Source organism: Hemiscyllium ocellatum, chromosome 2, assembly GCF_020745735.1.
Source record: "Hemiscyllium ocellatum isolate sHemOce1 chromosome 2, sHemOce1.pat.X.cur, whole genome shotgun sequence".
In the NCBI taxonomy this organism is placed as follows: domain Eukaryota; kingdom Metazoa; phylum Chordata; class Chondrichthyes; order Orectolobiformes; family Hemiscylliidae; genus Hemiscyllium; species Hemiscyllium ocellatum.
This window is the reverse complement of record NC_083402.1, coordinates 117954567-117974554: the sequence shown is the minus strand read 5'-3', so window position 1 is coordinate 117974554 and position 19988 is coordinate 117954567. Positions and strand designations below refer to the sequence as shown.

Genomic DNA, 19988 nt, shown 5'->3' with positions numbered 1-19988 from the left:
TTACCCAACCCCCACACACCAGGCCTTGTTATGACATGGCCTGCTATTATACATGACTCCATTATTGTCCCCATTAGTAGCCCACCCCCTTTCTGCCTTCCGCAAAGGCCATTCTCTTTTGCCACTTCCTGGTTCACGCCACACTCCCCACCAACCCCACCAGTACCTTCCCTTGTGAATGAAAAAGATGCAACGCTGCCCATACACCATTTCACTCACGTTCCAGGGCCCCAACCAGTCCTTCCAGGTGAAACAGAGGTTCACCTGCATCTCTTCCACCCCGGTCTTCTGCATCCGGTGCTCTCAGTGTGGTCTTCTCTACATTGGTGAGACTGAACATAGATTAGGTATCCGTTTTGCTGAGCATCTTCACTGGTCCGAAATCGTCAGCCTGACCGATAGGTACTGTCCATTTCAATCTCCCCCTGTGGCATGTCTATCCTTGGCCTCCTCCATTACTGCTGTGAATGAGACTGCAGATTGGAAGAACAACACCTCAACTTCTGCCTAGGCAGCCAACAGTTTGGAGGACTTAACATGGAGTTCTTGAATTTGAAATAAACTTCTCATTCTCTCTCTCTCTCACACACACTCACTCTCACTCTCACTCACACTCACACACTTGCCTCCTCCTTGGTCTATGTTGGATTCCAGCACCTGCAGCCTCTTGCATTGATTTCCCCTAGGTTAACTATTAACTACTCCTTTGTGCAACTGTTCTTCTCCCTTTTTCCCGCTATCATTTACTTCTTACCCTCATATCTTCTGCATAAAAACAAATATTTCTTTAGCTACAATCAGTTCTGAGGAAGGGTCACTGGACCCGCAATGTGAACTCTGATTTCTGGCAACAGATGCTGCCAGACTAGTTGAGCTTTTTCAAAGAAAAGTAATTTATTTATGAAGTTCACCAAAAGCACATGGCACAACAATGATACAACAGGTTTTGTAACCTAATTCCATCTAGTACCTTGGACAAAGGAATGTAACCCCAAGCCAGCATGTTGGTTTGCTCCCCATATGATTGGATGGCAAACTTCGTACCTTAAGAGAAAAGAGACTGAAATTCACCCAAAATAAGTTTTTTTTAAAAAAATTACCTGAAGTTGAAGCATCATATTTTAAAATAAAACTAGAGTACAATTAGTAACAATGTGAGAACTGGTGAGCAAACATAGCTATTTCTGTCTGAAATAAAGGCAGCACTTGAAGCACCAGATCTGTTTTAAATATGTGTATTAGCTATTGCTTTCTCACTGAGCGTAAGATTGCACATTTTAAATGCAGGGAGATAATATCATTTGACTTGCTGTCTCCAGAGGTGTTGAACAAAGTTGCCTTTCAACATTAACATCAGAACATCTGAAACCCACTCTGCTATAGCTTTTTAACCTTGCTTCAGTGCAATTGAGATGAAGACTGTAAATGAAATTGAGAGTGGAATTGAGCAGTTTTCGTTTCTTTATTCATGGGAAATATGTCTTGTGATTTTGAGGTGAATTGTTATACATGCAGAACACATTGATAAACAATATTGTATGGTCATATGGCTATTTTATAAATTTCTTGTTTCAATAACATAATGCTCAGTTTGTAATTTGTAGAATCCAATCTGTCAATGTTATGTTACTCTTCTTTCTCACTCTTAAAGAGTTTACCAATCAGGTGTAAATTCCTTCCTAAATTAAATTTGTGACCTTCATATTACAGCAAAACAATAAATCCCCAGACTATACATGTCTCTCACGCTCCTTAAAATATATCACTCAAATTAAAATTTCTAATAGAATATCATTGTTAGTTTTTGTGTCTGTATTGTGGGACCAATGGCTAGGACCCATTGGCCTGCACAGAAGTTGCAACAGCAGTGCCAAAGGGGTTTCGTAGCGATGTGAACTTGGAATTGAGCTGAGGTTCTATGGAGGATAGTTGATGAATTGAGATCAAAGGCTTTGGGTTGGGAGGTGGTAAACAAGATGGCATTAGTTTTTATCAAAGACGTTCAGAAATGTCAGACCATCCAAGTATGAAAGTGTTAGTCTTTCTGCTCAGATCTGTTTTTTTTTAAACCTTGCATCATTGAGCCCCGGGTGCATTTGTTTCAGATCTGATCTGCATCAGATTAAGTCTGCTGTAACCCAGATAAAACAGATCAAAGAGAAATGTGGTACCACATGCAAGAGACTACTGGGCACAACAGTTATTTGGGATGAATTTCTGCTGGGCTTCCGTAAGTTTAGCTGAAATGAAGAAACTCTGCAGATGCAGACTTCTGTCACTTGTTCAGGCCATTTTTGTGCCAGGAATTTTCACTCAAGTGCAGACTAAATGCAAATTCACAAAAACAATAATGTAATGATGGTTTGATAACTGTTTTAGTGTTTAATTTTGGGCAGAGCTCCCCTCAGTTTCGAAGTGCGGTGGGATCTATTAACTTGGCAGTTAGCTTGATTCAGTGGCGTCTCCAAAAGGTGACACCTGATAATGCGACACCCCTTCGCTATTGCACAGAACTGCCTGCTAAAGTCTGGGCTGAGCCTTGAGCCCTCAACATTCTGACTCTTAAAGAATTATGCTACCAACTGAGCTACCATTAATAGTAAATGTTTCTGATTCTGTTTCTGACATCTTAGTTCAGTTTTGTGATTGGATGTGTTGAAGACGTTTTTCATTAGTTAAGAACGTGACTGTGATAAGCTTTGAGTACCATTAAAACAGCAGTATCAGTCCTGACACTTATAGTGACTTTTTTCCCCCTTTTTTTACCTTAGGTCTGAGCAAAATATCAAACCTATCAAGTACATGTGGTTGGATGTGCTTAGCAGCTATGATTTCTATTGCTGGGAAGCTCCATTAGTATCAGTCACTTGTTACCATTTTTTAGTGAAAGATTTTGTATCTGTGCAAATAGCAGGCTTTTTATATCCTGTGGACTAGAGGGAATGAGTGAAGGAGCTGCTGTGGGGTAATTGTTCATTGAGATGGTTCCTGCTTCCAATATCAATGCTATTGCATTTGATGATTTGCATGGGGGTGGCAGTAAGAGACTTCAATTAATTTTGGTATTCAGGAATTGAATGAGGAATAGAAGGAGGCAAAGGTGGGTCTTCGATTTGTGGTTGATATCCAATAGTGCTTTCAGGAAAGTGAATGAGAACAACATTGTCCTTCATGGTGATGTGGTTCACTAAGATTTGCCATCTATTTAGTTTAGATTCCAAAAGTTTAGTAGCCTGACATCATCTCCCAGTGTTCAGTCTGCCAGTCTGGTCATCTTATCCCAGCAGCATGCTCCTGAACTTGCTTTGTTTTATGTGGACCTGTGATTCTTCCTGGGATAAGAGACTAGAGTTTGTTTGCCAGGAGATGGCTTATTATATAGATGGTGTCCTGGAATCTGAAACAATTGGTGTCTAATGCGAATGAATCTGATTATAGCAGACCAATACCCCATAAGGCATCCAAGAACTGCTAAGGCACATAAAACCACATCCTCATTAGAGTTCAAGCTTCAGCTCATGTTCTCCCTTCCCTAAGATATTGATCTCAACCCTGTCACTGCGAGAAGGTATTGATCAGGAAGGAAGGGGACATTGGAAGAATATTTGGTTCCTTCCTGAGAATCCTCGTGTAGTTTCTACCTGCTCCTTCTTGAACAGAGCAAAGTTTTGAAGACAATTCAGACAAAACCAAATCATGGGGCAAGAGAGTCTGGAAAGAGGGAGGTTTAGAAATAATATGTTACTGGAGTTAGCTGAAGTCAGGTGGAAGGAAGCTTGGGGCACTAATCTGTTTTGATATAAAAATCGGTAGAAACACCAATAACTATAAAATGTGTAACAAATTAACTACAACAATATTGTTTAATAAAGATTGACTTTATTTACAAGAACCGTTATCAAGCTGATGTATTTAATCATTTCCTCTGTATGATGCAATTTTGTCTTTAATATAGAATACAGTCAGTTATTCTTGTCTATGTTTTTGTTCCTTTGTGTGCTGGACTCTGTTATCTCTTGTGTGTTTGCGGTATGTGAACATAATGAAGACTTCCTTTGGTAATTTATTGTTTTAATCAGTGAAATATGAATATTGAAGGGAGTAATCTTGGCGCTCTGACAGGTTGTAGATTTGATTTAGAAATGCTTTGTAAATAAGAAGATACATAGTGGCAAATTAGTGGTTTAAGGGAAAATAAATCCATGACTAAAGTCAACCCTCATAATCCACCAGTACCTCACTCAGAATATTCTCTGGCCACATTCCAAGTAGTTTCTTTCTAGGGGTTATTCTTGATCTCCAATGATGTGCATGATTTAAACTGTGCCTTTTTAAAAGCGCAGTTACTTAAATATTTATACAGTGAGTTGCATTATCATGGCATTTTCTAGTCTTTTAGCCACCTAGTTAAGTCAAAATATTTAGCTCCCTACGTTCTAAATATCCTTTACATCCATTTCATAGCATGAAATGTAACCAAAACTTAAATTGCTCTGCATAATGAGTTAATGTTCCAATCCTGTGACACACAATCCCATTTATCTCTGGCTCTTGTGTAACACTGTGATCTTACTGGGAATTTTTATTGATTTGCATTGCAAGAAACCCATCATGTTGCAGTCTCTCTAAATTCCATTCAGCCAGTTTTAACATTGTTGCTACTAATGCTTAGCTATTGGATTATAAATCTTTACATAGTAGAACAGAAATGAATATGGTGAAATTTCATGTTTTATGGTTTTTAAATGTGATAGAGAACTGGAGCTTTTGGAGTCAATTGTAAAGAACAAAATACTCAGAACTTTGTTGAATGTTCGATGTTGAAATGGAACATCATCTTATTCTTAAAAGTATCACTGCTGCCAGGGACCATGTATGACAGGATCGTACATCAGTCTGCAGGCTAAACATTACACTGTTAATGCAGACATAAGTAGAGCATATAAATTCGATGATTGCTTGAAAAAAGTCTCGAAATGAAGATGCTGCACAGTTTACTGTAATTATATTTTTATGCATGTTCTAATTTTAGGTTTTAATTGTGTCATAACTATTATAAACAGAACATGCAAAACTGCTAGAGAAATATGTCTCATATGCAAGATTGGGGACAGTGTTTGTGTCCTGTGAGACATTGAATAACAGCAAACGGGCAATGAACCATTCTGTTTAAAATATATAACAATGTAAACTGCTTATAGCAGCCTTATCAGCTGTCCAGTGTAACTAGACAAATCTGGTCTCTTTGATCTCCATTTACTTGAAAAACTGATGAATAAATAGATGAAAGTTTGAGAAATTCTGTGTGGAAATTGCATGTTGATAAGTTACAGTCATGCATGGCTTCTGATGCGGCTTGGCTGAAATTAAATATTCCTATTGACTCAGTGCCTGCAGAGTGAATGCAGAAGCTGACTCCCAAATAAATGTACATGGGCCTATCTATGTTAAAGCACACAACACTGGTTATAGTCCAACAGGTTTAATTAAATCTGTTGGACAATAACCTGGTGTTGGGACTATAACCTGGTGTTGTGTGATTTTTAACTTTGTACACCCCAGTCCAACACTGGCATCTCCAAATTATGTTGAAGCACCACTACTTGAGGCTAACCCTGAAAAATGACTAATATGGCATCACCTCCGGCAAGGTTGGTTTGATTTCAGTAGTGCCAGACATCTTCCTAGTGTCACACCACAGGAGAAAGTGGTGAACCATTCAACTCCTGACCTTGTTACAGACTTGAATCAAACAAAGTCAAAAGAGCTGAACTGAAGAGAGGGGAGGGTGACTGCTTTTGACATTAAGGCAGCATTTGACCAAGTGTGGAATCAAGGCTTTCCTATAAAACAAAAGTCACTGTGAATCTGAGGAGTTGGAAGCCCTCGAGTAGAAAGCTCTTCACCCAGCTCATATGGTTGTGGTTGTTGAAAGTCAACTCCGCTGCAGGGCGTCTCTGCAGGGTAGTATCCTAGGCCTAGAACCGTTCAGCTGCTTAATCAGTGACTTCCCTTTTATATAAGGTCAGAAGTGGGATGTTCAGTGATGATTCCATGATGTTCATCACCATTCACATTTCTCACATACCGAAGTAGTCCATGTCCAAACAGCAAGAACTGGGCAATATCCAGGTCATAGAGTCAGAGAGATGTACATCACGGAGACAGGTCCTTCGGTCCAGCTCGTCCATGCCAACTAGATACCCTAATCTAATCTAGTCCCATTTGTCAGCACTTGACCCATATCCCTCTAAACCCTACCTAATCATATACCCATCCAGATGCCTTTTAAATCTTGTAATTGTACCAGCCTCCACTACTTCCTCTGACAGCTCACTCCATATGTAAATGACTCTTGGCGTGAAGACATTACCCCTTAGGTCCCTTTTAAAATATTTCCACACTCATTCTAAACATATACCCTCTAGTTCTGGACTCCCTCACCCCAGAGAAAAGATTTTGTCTACTTACCTTATACATGCCCCTCATGATTTTATAAACCTCTATAAGGTCACCTCTCAGCCTTCGACACTCCAGGGAAAACAGCTCCAGCCTATTCAGCCTCTCCTTATTGCTGAAATCCTCCAAGCATGGCAACATCCTTGTAAATCTTTTCTGAACCTTTTCAAGTTTCACAACATCCTTCTGTAGGGGGGAGATCAGGATTGCACACAATTCTCCAAAAGTGGCCTAACCAATGTCTTGTGCAGCCATAACATGACCTCCCAATTCCTATACTCAGTGCTCTGACCAATAAAGGAAAGCATACCAAACGCCGCCTTTACTATCCTATCCATCTGCAACTCTACTTTCAAAGAACTATGACCCTGCACTCCAAGGTCTCTTTGTTCAACAACACTCTGCAGTACCTTGCCATTAAGTGTCTAAGTTTTGTCTTTCCAAAATGCAGCACCTCACGTTTATCTTAATTAAACTCCATCTGCTATTTCTCAGCCCATTGACTCATCTGATCAAGATCCTGTTGTAATCTGAGGTAACCTTCTTCGCTGTGTATTACACCTCCAATTTTGGTGTCATCTGCAAACTTACTAACTATACCTCCTATGTCCATATCTGAATCATTTATATAAATGACAAAAATCAGTGGACCCAGCACACCACTGGTCACATGCCTCTCAACGCTCCACCACCACCTTTGGTCTTCTATTTTCAAGCCAATTCTATATCCAAATGGCTAGTTCTCCCTGTATTCCATATGGTTCAAACTTGCTAACCAGTCCCCTATGGGGAACCTTGTAGAACACCTTACTGAAGTCTATATAGATTGCATCCAACACTTTGACCTCATCAATCCTCTTTGTCATTTCTTCCAGAAGCTCAATCAAGTTAGTGAGACATGATTTCCCACTCAGAAAGCCATGGTGACCATTTCTAATCAGTTCTCATCCATCTAAATGCATGCAAATCTTGTTCCTCAGGATTCCCTCCAACAACTTGCCTGCCGGTCTATAGTTCCCTGTCTTTTCCTTACCACCTTTCCTAAATAGTGGCACCACTTTAGCCAGCCTCCAGACATCCGGTACTTCACCTGTGACTATGGATAATACAAATATCTCAGCAAGGGGCCCAGCAATCATTTCCCTAGCTTTCTACAGACTCTAGATTGTGAAGGAGCAAAGATGGCCTTTAGCAGAGTGATATGCTCTTCTTGTTGGATGCAGAGATTTCGGGAGAATTTCAGGGTTATATCTGCAATAAATGTTGTTTGTGTATCCTGTCGGATCGAATTGATTGTTTGGAGTGACAGTTAGAGGCAATGAGAAATTTAGAAGAGCTAGGGGGTGTAATGGATGGCAGCTATAGGAAGGGAGAAAAGCCGCAGGTGCAGTCAGGTAGATGGGTTAACTCCAAGAAAGGTAGGCGGGTAGTACAGGAGTCTTATGTGGCTATGATGGGTGATGGACTTTCTTGGGATTGTAGCACGAACAGCCAAGTTTCTGATAGCAAGTCTGGCTCTAATGTAACAAGGGGTTACATCGGGTTCTAAGCAATCGATTCTGTTGGGGCCTCTCTAGTCAGGGGTCCAGACAGACATTCCTGCAGTCAGCAGCCAAAAGTCAGAATGGTGTATTGCCTCCCTGGTGCCAGGATCAAAATCCTCTCAGAGAGGGTGCAGAATGTTCTCAAAGGGGAGAGGGACCAGCAAGAGGTCATTGTACACATGGGAACCAACGACATAGGCAAGAAAAAGGATGAGATTCTGAAGGAAAAACATAAAAAGTTCAGCAGAAATTTAAAAAGGAGGTCCTCGCGAGTAGTAATATCTAGAATACTCCTGGTGCTACGAGGTAGTGAGGGCAGGAATAGGAAGATAGAGCAGATGAAGGCATGGCTGAGGAGCTAGTGCATGGGAGAAGGACTCACAGTTTTGGATTATTGGAATCTCTTCTGGGGTAGAAGTGATCTGTACAAGAAGGACGAATTGCACCTGAATTGGAAGGGGACTAATATATTGGGAGGGATATTTGCGGGAGCTGCTTGAGCGGATTTAAACTCGTAAGGACGGATGGGGGACCCAGGGAGATACTGAGGAAAGAGATCAATCTGAGATTGGTACACTTGAGAAAAGAAGTGAGTCAAACAGGCAGGAACAAAACAGAGAACAAGGTAGGACTGATTAAATTAGGCTGCATTTATTTCGATGCAAGAGGCCAAACGAGGAAGGCAGATGAACTCGGCATGGTTAGGCACATGGGACTGGATATCATAGCAATTACAAAAATGGGGCTCAGAGATGGACAGCTTAATGTTCCAGGATACAAATGCTGTAGGAAGGATAGAAAGGGAGGCCAGAGAGGAGGAGTGGCATTTTTGATAAATGATAGCATTACAGCTATCTTAGGGAAGATATTCCTGGAAATAGATCCAGACAAATTATTTGGGTGGAACTGAGGAATAAGAAAGGCATGATCACCTCATTGGGATTATATTCTTGACCCCCTAATAGTCAGCGGGAAATTGAGAAACAAATTGGTAAGGAGATCTCAGCTATCTGTAAGAATAATAGGGTGGTTATGGAGGGGAATTTTAACTTTCCAAACATACACTGGGACTGCCACAGTGTTAAAGGTTTAGATGGAGGGGAATTTCTTCAGTGTGTACAAGAAAATTTTCTGATTCAGTATATGGATGGACCGACTAGAGAAGGTGCGAAACTTGACCTATTCTTGGGAAATAAGACAGGGCAGGTGACTGAGGTGTCAGTGGGGGACCATAATTCCATTTAGTTTTAAAATAGTGATGGAAAAGGATAGACCAGATCTAAAAGTTGAAGTTCTAAATTGGAGGAAAGCTAATTTTGATGGTATTAGGCAAAAACTTTTAAAAGCTGATTGGATGCAGATGTTCGAAGGTAAAGGAATGGCTGGAAAAGAGGAAGCCTTCACAAATGAGATAACGAGCGTCCAGAAAAAGTATATTCCTGTCAGGGTTAAAGGAAAGGCCTGGTAGATGTAGGGAATGCTGGATGACTAGAGAAATTGAGGGTTTGGTTAAGAAAAAAAAAGAAAGCACAGGTCAGGTATAGACAGGAGAGATTGAGTTATCCCTTAGAGTATAAAAGAAGTAGGCGTATACTTAAGAGGGAAATCAGGAGGGCAAAAAGGGGACATGAGAGACCTTTGGCAAACAGGGTTAAGGAGAATCCAAAGGGTTTTTACAAATACTTCTAAGGACAAAAGGGTAACTAGACAGCGAATAGGGCCCCCCAAAGATCACCAAGGTAGCCTTTGTATGGAGCTGCAAGAGGAGATACTAAACGAGCATTTTACATCACTGTTTACTGTGAAAAAGAACGTGGAAGATAAAGAATTAAGGGAAATAGATGGTGACATCTTGAAAAATGTCTATATTACAGAGGAGCAAGTGCTGGATATCTTGAAATTCGGTGGATAAATCCCCAGGAACTGATCAAGTGTATTCTAGAACTCTGTTGGGGGGGGGGATGTGGGGTGCTAGAGAAGTGATTGCTGGGGACTCTTAGTGAATTATTTGTATCATCGATCGTCACAGGTGAGGTGTCGGAAGACTGGCGGTTGGCTAATGTGGTACCATTATTTAAGAAAGGTGGTCAGGAAAAGCCAGGGAACTATAGTCAGCCTGATGTCGGTGGTGGGCAAGTGTTGGAGGGGAATCCTAACGGGCAGGATGTACATTTTTTGGAAAGGTAAAGACTGATTAGGAATAGCTTTGTGTGTGGGAAGTCATGTCTCACAAACTTGATTGTGTTTTTTGAAAAAGTAACGAAGAGGATTGATGAGGCAGAGTGGTGGACGCAATCTATATGGACTTCAGTAAGGTGTTCAACAAGGTTCACCATGGGAGACTGGTGAGCAAGGTTCGCTGTCATGGAATACAGGAAGAACTAGCCATTTGAATACAGAACTGGCTCAAAGGTAGGAGACAGAGGTTATTGGTGGAGGGTTGTTTTTCAAATTGGAGGCCTGTGACCAGTGGAGTGCCACAAGGATTGGTGCTGGGCCCACTACTTTTCGTCATTTATATAAATGATTTGAATGGGAGCATAGGAGGCATAGTTAGTAAGTTTGCGGATGACACCAAAACTGGAAGTGTAGTGGACAGCGAAGAAGGTTATCTCCGATTACAACAAGATCTGGACCAGATGAGCCAATGGGCTGAGAAGTGGCAGAAAGAGGTTAATTTAGATAAATGGGAGGTGCTGCATTTTGGGAAAGCAAATCTTAGCAGGACTTACACACTTAAAGATAAGGTCCTGGGGAGTGTTGCTGAACAAAGAGACCTTGGAGTGCAGGTTCATAGTTCTTTGACAGTAGATTCGCAGGTGGTAGGATAGTGAAGAAGGCATTTGGTATGCTTTCTTTTATTGGTCAGAGTATTGAGTACAGGAGTTGAGAGGTCTTGTTGTGGTGAGGCCACTTTTGGAATACCATGTGCAATTCTGGTCTCCTTCCTGTCAGAAGGATGTTGTGAAACTTGAAAGGGTTCAAAAAAGATTTACAAGGATGTTGCCAGGGCTGGAGGATTCGAGCTATAGGGAGAGGCTGAACAGGCTGGGGCTGTTTTCCCTGGAGTGTCAGAGGCTGAGGGGTGACCCTTTAGATGTTTATAAAATCATGAGGGCATCGGTTGAATAAATCGGCAAAGTCTTTTCCTGGGGTGAGGCAGTCCAGAACTAGAGGCCATATATTTAGGGTGAGAGTGGAAACATTTTAAAAGGAACCTAAGGGACAATGTTTTCATGCAGAGGGTAGTGTGTGTATGGAATGATCTGCCAGAGGAAGTGGTGGAGGCTGGTACAATTGCAACATTGGAATGGCATCTGGATGGATATATGAATAGGAGGGCTTTGGAGAGTTATGGGCCAAGTGCTGGCAAATGGGACTAGATTAGTTTGGGATAGCTGGTCGGCATGGGCGAGTTGGACCGAATGGTCTGTTTCTTTGATGTACATCTCTATGACCGTATGACCTGATGAGGTACTGGGGATTTATCCACCTTTGTGTGTTTTACAACCTCCAGCTCCACTTCCTCTAATATGGACATTGTTCAAGGTGTCACCATCTATTTCCCCACATTGTATATCTTCCATGTCCTTCTCCACAGTAAACACTGATGCAAAATACTCATTTCGTGTCTCCCCCTTCTCCTGCGGTTCCACACACAGGCTGCCTTGCTGATCTTTGAAGGGCCCTATTCTCTCCTTAGTTACTCTTTTGTCCTTAATGTGTTTATAGAATCCATTTGGATTCCCCTTAACCATATTTGCGAAAGCAATCTCATGTCCCCTTTTAGCCCTCCTGATTTCCCTCTTAAGTATGCCTTTTAACTCTTCCAAGGATTCATTCAATTTCTGCTGTCTATACCTGACATATGCTTCCTTCTTCTTCACCAAACCCTCAATTTCTCTAGTCATCCAGCATTCCCTATGCCTACCAGCCTTTCCTTTCACCCTAACAGGAATATACTATTTCTGGACTCTCATTGTCTCATTTTTGAAGTCTTTCCATTTTCCCACTGTCCCTTTACCTGCAAACATCTGTTCCCAGTCAGCTTTTGAAAGTTTTTGCCTAAACCATCAAAATTAGCCTTCCTCCAATTTAGAATTTCAACCTTTAGATCCGCTCGATCCTTTTCTATCACTATTTTAAAACTAATAGAATTATGGTCGCTGGCCCCAAAGTCTTCCCCATTGATACCTCACTCACCTGCACTGCCATATTTCTTAAGAGTAGATCAAATTTTGCAGTTTTTCTAATAGGTATATCCACATGCTGAATCTGTAAAATTTCTTGTACATACTTGACAAATTCCTCTCCATCTAAACCTTTAACAATGGCAATCCCTGTGTATGCTTGGAAAGTTAAAATCCCTTACCATAACTACCCTATTATTCTTACAGATAGCTGAGGTCTCCATAAAAAATTGTTTCTCATTTTCCCACTGACTACTGGGGAGGGCACAAGAATACAATCCCTATAAATTGATCATCCCTTTCTTATTTCTCAGTTCCACCCAAATAATTTCCCTAGATGCAATCTCAGGAATATCCTCCGTAATAACAGCCGTAATGCTATCATTTATCAAAAATGCCACTCGCCCTCCTCTCTTGCCCCCAATCTCTCCTTTCTATAGTATTTATATCTTGGAATATTAAGCTGCCAGTCTCTCTCTCTCTCTCACTCACTCACTCACTCACTCACTCACTCACTCACTCACTCACTCACTCCCCCATCTCCCTGCCAGTATATTAATCCCCTTCCAATTCAGGTATAAGCTATCCTTCTTGTGCAAGTCACTTCTACCCCAGAAGAGATTCCAATGATCCAAAAATGTGAACCCTACTCCCTTGCACCAGCTCTTCAGCTATGCATTCATCTGTTCTATCCTCCTATTCCTACCCTCACGAGCTTGTAGCACCAGAAGTAATCCAGATATTACTAACCTCGGACCTCTTTTTAAATTCCTGCCTAACGTTCCAAACTCTACTTTCAGAATATCATTCTCTCCCCTTCCGATTTTGTCAGATCCAATGTGTACAACGACCTCCTGCTGGCCCCTCTCCCCTTTGAGAACATTCTGCACCCTCTCCAAGATATCCATGATCCTGGCACCAGGGAGGCAACACACCATTCTGACTATTGGCTGCTAGCCGCAGAAACGTCTGTACTTCTGATTAGAGAGCCCCCTAACACAATCGATTGCTTAGAACCTAATGTACACCTCGTTAAATTTGAGCCATTGTCGGTACCGGAAAGTTGGCTGTTGGTGTTATATTCCTCTGAGAGTCCGTCATCCCCCCCCACGTTTTCCAAAACAGCATACTTGTTTGGGATGGGAATACTCACAGGAGACTGTTGCACTACCTGCCTCCCTTTTCTGGAGTTAACCCATCTACCTGACTGTATTGCGGTTTTTCTCCCTTCCTATAAATGCCCTCCATCACACTCCCAGCTCCTGTAAATTCCTTATTGCTGCTAACTGCTGCCAAACTGATCCATGCAATCTGATAGGATTCGCAACCAAACACACTTACTGCAGACATAATCATAAGTAACATGGAAACTCTCCCTCATCTCCCACATCAGAGAGGAAGAGCACATAACTCTACTAAAGACCATCTTTGCTTCTTAACAATCTACAGGCCCCGGAAAATAGCACTGTCCTATTGCTCTAAAAAAAAAATGCTGCTCCAGGCTAACATAAATACCTATGTTTAATATTTTTAAAATTTAATCAAAAGACAGATCTCAGTGAAACACATATTCTAAAAAGAACCCACTCTACTCACTGTTGCAGATTTACAGTAAGTTTATACTTAAAAACTATGCACTTATCTATTTTGGTATGAACTCTCTCACATGGGTTACTCCAAGGTCAGCTGTGAATTTCGTTGTTTGTTAGTTTTTCCAGTGTCCAGAGGTACTTGAATTCAAACAGCAATGGCAGTAACTGTACAGGTTCATTGCTATGTCAAACAGTAGTGTAGGTTACTTCCTCTGACCATATGGTTGCTGCCTTTATATGTCTTCCTCTTTTTACGTGCCATTGTTTTGATATTTTTCCCCTCAAAGTTCCAAAACAATGCAACAGCTTATAAAATAGTAGTTACTGCTCCTGAAATTTGATGAAATTGCCTCGAACACCGAAAATACCTCAAAAGGGGAGCAGCTCTTACAGCCACAATTTTTTCCAGTCCTCCATCTTGGATTATCCAGAATCCTTTTTGTTGCAGCTGATAAGTGGGAAATTAGCTTTGTGCCACCAAAGTACTGGCAATGAACATCTTACCATCACCCCATGACTTTCCGTGGCACTATCATCACTAAATCTTCCACTTGCAACATCCTGAGGGTTACCATTGATTAGGAATTTAACAAGACATATGTACATAATATGGCTCAAAGATTAAGTCAGAGGCTGAACAACTCTACCTGCCTCCCCAATGCCTGTCACCATAAATACGTCACATCTCATCCACTTGCCTGGACGTGCGCAGCTCCAACAGCACTCAAAACTCAATATCATTCGGGACAAAGCTGTTCACTTGATTGACACGTTATCTCCTCCCTGCACTACCAATCCACAGTCACATCATTGTGTACCATCTACAAGATGCACTGCAACAGCTCACCAAGATTTTTCTGACAGCATCTTCCAAACATTTATCATCTAAAAGGTCATGACCAATTGAAACATACACTCAAAAAGGGTCATTGCACTCTGAAATATTGACTCTGCTTTCTCTCCACACATGTTGCCAGACGTGCTAAGTTTCTCCAGCAATTTGTTTTATGTAAGGGCATTAATTCTTTGAAATGCCACCATTTGCAACTTCTCTTTGAAGGTGCACACTATCCTGAATTGGAATTACTTTGCTGTTCCTTCATTGTTGCTGCTTCACAGACGTGTAGTCATATGTTGAATTTGGCAGGACAAGACATTGAGATTTCCAAGGATTTTGTTGTTAATCTGCCAATTCCAATTCCTGGATACTTGCCCTGTCCAGATGTCAAAGTGTTGGGGATAATCCCAACTCTCTTTTGTTAAGTCAACTTGTTTGAACATGTTATGACACATTTCTGGATCAGTTGGCACTTGGACATTCTAGTCCAGAGCTATAAACTCTGTCAGTGCACCTCAAGATCTTGAGAACCTAGCTCTTTTTCATTAAGCTGTTCAACATTTTATTCGTTCCAATCTTTGGGTTTCAGCAATATTCACATAAGCATCTGAGGATGACCATGTGGAAAGTTAGTGCCTAATCTGAAATGTGGAATTGGAGGTGAAGGTGAATGATTTCTTACCATTTCATTGTGGATGGCACAGTTGACACCCCTGCCCCCCCACCCCAACTCCCCTGTAGTGTAATTTTCTGTACTGCTTGGAAAGCATGTATGATTCAAAGACACAAACCTCTAGAATATTTTGATGATGCAGTTGATAAACTTCTTCAGGACTTTGAATTGGGGACCCATCAGGCACTGTTGTGCATTGGATTGGCTTTGCTCCTTCTTCACACATTGGTTATTCCTTTGTTTTGTCATCAATGGAAATCACAAATAGAAGAACCCAGCTCTTATTTTCGAACAGGTGGGACTTGAATGTGGGCCTTCTGGCGCAGAGATAGGGATACTACATCACAAGAACCTCAAAGAAGGCTGTTCTTTACTACAAAGTCCTGTATGCATCACTTTCTGTCAATTCATTCTGGAGCTGTTTTGGCTTAATCTTAAAGGGACCTGCATTCTAACATTGACAGTTGTTGGGTCAATATTCTTAAATTCCCTTCTTATTATAGCATTGGTGTTCCTAAACCCCACAGTGTTTGGCTGTTTTGAGTGGCACTCAACACCACCCTCACCTCAAGGGCATTAAGGGGTGGGGAGTAAATTATGGCCCAGGCAGAAATGCCCACATCCTGAAAATGATTTTTTTAAAAAAAAAACAAGCACTAAGCTGCACAGGCTAACGTCACTTGTCTGGACTGCTGGGGCATACCAACCACACCCAATGCCTGCATTGGCTTTCTTGCTTTTGGTTCAAGGGAACTCTGGTTTATCCAGTTCTCCAGACAACTCATGTTAGCATTACATTGAAGTACAAACCAGTTCCTGGCTTTTTTGAACATTTTTAATGCACTGTGATTGTTTGACTCGCTACTTTTTCTCCCAGTTCCCTTTTCTTATCTCCTTGAGGCATAGACTTTAGTAGCTCAACAAACAGTAGCTCCTACCATGTGGGATGAATTTCTGAATGAAGAAGTGGACATTTTAAAAAAATTCCTGCACTAATTTAACGGTTCAGTAGATCAGCCTGAAGTTACTATAAAACATTTATAGTTTATAATTTATAATTATAATGGCCTTCTTCCCATCGCTAATTATCCAGTGAATTTTCGCTTTTGCACTCCCATACAATCTTCTTGCTTCTATACAGTCTGAAGGCTGCAAGCTATATTGGTTTAATTTGCAGATTTTCCAAAACTGATACTTAGCAGTTCACATCTAATGCATTTCTCTTCCATTCTCACCTTTGTCTGAGGAGTACTACTTTCTCCATCTGTTTCACTGTTCTGTTCCAGCTTCTGAAGTCTAGGAATGTTTTCATGGTTCAGGATCTCTAAGGCGAAACAGAAGATGCTTGTCATCGTGTTTTGGTTGATTTGTTACATTGTGTTTTTGGCATGGTCAAAAAAATAGTGAAATAAATACTTCTCTAGTCTGTTGGGTAGCCTATTAACCTGCTGAAATGTTTATTAAATAGTAATTAATTAAATGAATGAGAAGTAACTGTCGGTGTACAATGGGTACAGGGGTCAGTTACACTATGACAGAGGGAAGAATCGTGATGTCTGCTATAATATACTGCACTGAAAATCAGATTCACCCTCAGAAATGGAAAGGGAGGAGGGGAAGCCAAACTATTTAATTCAAATGAAAATACACTTTAACTGCTCACCTTTATTTCTGAAGAAATGCTAAATACTGGGGGCATAGCTCACTTAAGCAAGACATGGTTACTTTTCTTAAAGTTCCCAAGAGATCATATGTGGTATACTTCAAATTCATATTATGTCCCTGGAAAATACTACTTTAAGTAAAATAATTTGAAGTGAATTATTGAATTCCTGTGACAAACTATGTTAAATCTCTAGTTCGACCCCTCAGATCCTTACTTGCCTGGGAAAACCAATGGACAAGTTCAAATGCTGCACTGTAATCTGAATTTGAAGTAGGTGCAGCACTGTGTATTCTTAACTGAAATAACTTGCAGGCTAAAGTAATATACTACATGTAACAGATATACTGTACAAGTTAAAATTAGACTGCTCTCACAGGTCTTCTGTCTGTCTCTCTCTCTCTCTCTCTCTCTCGAGTGCAGATGTTAATGACTGCTATCCGAGTGAGCACTGCAGCTCACCCTGCCTTTGCCACTCTTTCTCTATGCCCTTCTGTCTGCCAGCCAGGCCTGGTTTGGTGTCAGAAACAAAGGTGCATTTCAATGGATTAGTCACAAATATTCCCCACTATGAAAATGGAATAATGCTTAATGTGGTATAAACTGAGGACTAAATTGATATTTTTGTTGAGCATCGAAAGCTGCTTCGTTCTTTCTGTGGCATCTCTCGATAAATCTGAATGGCTTACTATACCAACTTAAAGGACAGGGAAGAGTCATTTTCAAGTTTGTGGTCTGGAATCACATCAGCCAAGTGAAGTGAGGACAGCAGATTTTCATTTCATAAGATGAGCTTTTGAGACAATCCAGTTGTCAATTACTATCGCTGATAATTTTTGCTTGAATACCAGATTCATTTCATGAATTGGCTTGAAATTCCCTGATCTTGTAGATTAATTGTCCAGTAAGATTATCCCCTTGTTACTGTAACCCCAGTATTTAATATTTACTTTCGTTAAAGGTTACCAGTATTAGATACTTTCATGTGAATGTAATAGCTTGGCTGCCTCCATTTCTCACAGTGGATCTGGTTTTGAATTTATTTGTACTAGATGGAGAAAAAAACCAATACCACAAAGCAGTACAAGAGGAAGAAACACTTCTGTTTTTGTCATTTGACTTTCCAGACTACTCTGAACTGATTAAACCTAGTGTATGTTTTGACAGGATTCAAAACCAGGTAGCTGTAATGACTCAATACTGCAACCATCTGGCCAGATCTATTGCTGTGTTTGTCAGAATATTTTAAAAAAATTCTTGCTTTTATCAGCTGTTTGTCTCAAATCTTTTATACTGCTCTCTTCTTTAACTCTTTCCCCCCCCCACCCCCCCTAATTTTGCCACCGTGCTTCCACAAGCTCTGACCCCTGTATCTCATTGTATCTAACTATATTGCCTACTTTTCAGTCCAAAGGCTCCTTCTACTCTGTTAATAAATACACACAATGTGCAGTTACTCACTTGAGTTTATTACACCAACTGGAGCAAAGCAAATAGGTCACAAAAACTACAATAGGATGAGTGCCCTTCTTTGACTCAGAAACAAGAGCTGAGCTAACCCTATTGGCACAGTTTAGACATGTGTCTACTTAAATGCTACTATTCAATTAAATGGCTCAAAGTTGTTTGATCCCCCCCCCCTTCCAATTCCCTTTTGATTTCGACCCCTCCTTCTCTCCTTCCCTCTCCCTCACCTTTGGTATGTATTGCCCTTAAAATGGCAATCAATTAATCAATCAGAAAACATGGATGATTTACTGGTGGTGGTTAATAGACAAAAAAAATCATGGATGATTTAGTGACAGTAAAAAATGAGGTCTGCAGATGCTGGAGATCACAGCTGCAAATGTGTTGCTGGTCAAAGCACAGCAGGCCAGGCAGCATCTCAGGAATAGAGAATTCGACGTTTCGAGCATAAGCCCTTCATCAGGAATCTTATTCGTCGAATTCTCTATTCCTGAGATGCTGCCTGGCCTGCTGTGCTTTGACCAGCAACACATTTGCAGCTGATTTAGTGACAGGGAAAATAACAGTTCAGTTGTGTACAAGAGCCCTTCTAGATATAGAAAGCTAAAAGTTGTTTGTTTGGATGTCATTCAATTTAGGTCTACTATTCATAGTCTTTAGTATATATAGGCTTAGGGTGTAGTGGTCAGATCTCAGCATTTGTGATGTGTATTGTAAAATTAGATCTCACAAGTTTATTTTCTTTGCAATGATATAAACATAGTGTGTATAATGTGTAGATAAGTGTATGCATCTGTGAAAGTGACTTCAATTTGATGCTTTGTTCATAGTCTATAGAAACCTATGATGTATGGCAAGCCAGGTTCATGTTATCATCGTTTGCTTGGCATGCTAGTGCTAGTTTGAGAAAAAAAATACATGCCAGGTACACTTCAGTCTAAATATTCCATATTCTTGCTGTTATCAATGCATTGCTAAACCACTCAATCTACCATTGACTGACCTGCAACTATCAATATTTGATCCTAGTCTTATATAGGTCAAAATGTTTGCTCTGCTTACTACATAGTTTGGAGAAATATGAACTATTTTGTCCTGCAAAGTACTTTCCACCAATCAACTCAGGTCACATTCATAAACAGCAGTGATTACTTGGTTAATTGGCAGAAAGGATGAGGATCATGCTTGGTGTGGTATATTATTTCTACAATTCCAGGTGTCATCACTTAATTTGTTTAAGTGACAATGGATGCACTTTTCACTTTCAAGCCATATTTCACGAAATTTCTCCATTTGCTAACTAGGTCTCGATGCTGTAGATAGCTTGTATATTATTTTGTTGCATCTGTATTTGAGAATCCTGTGTACTATTGCATTGCTTTCAACACCTAATTGTAGATATAAAGTATAGGGCATTTTACAGCAGTATAATATTGAGGGATGTTGGCTTGCTGCCTTTGTTCTGAGACAGTCTGTGCTTGATCTCTAATCTCTCACACTAACTCCACTGCACCAAGAGTGCAGTTTTAACATGACGACCTGGTTTTGATATTTTCTTTTGC

General features: G+C 40.6%; 1 protein-coding gene across 2 annotated transcripts in view; it reads left to right on the top strand.

The window, feature by feature from the left end:
• The window catches only part of LOC132824654 (uncharacterized protein KIAA1958), a 102249-nt gene that overhangs the window by 48436 nt on the left and 33825 nt on the right, over positions 1-19988 (top strand). The gene's annotated exons all lie outside the window — the stretch shown is intronic.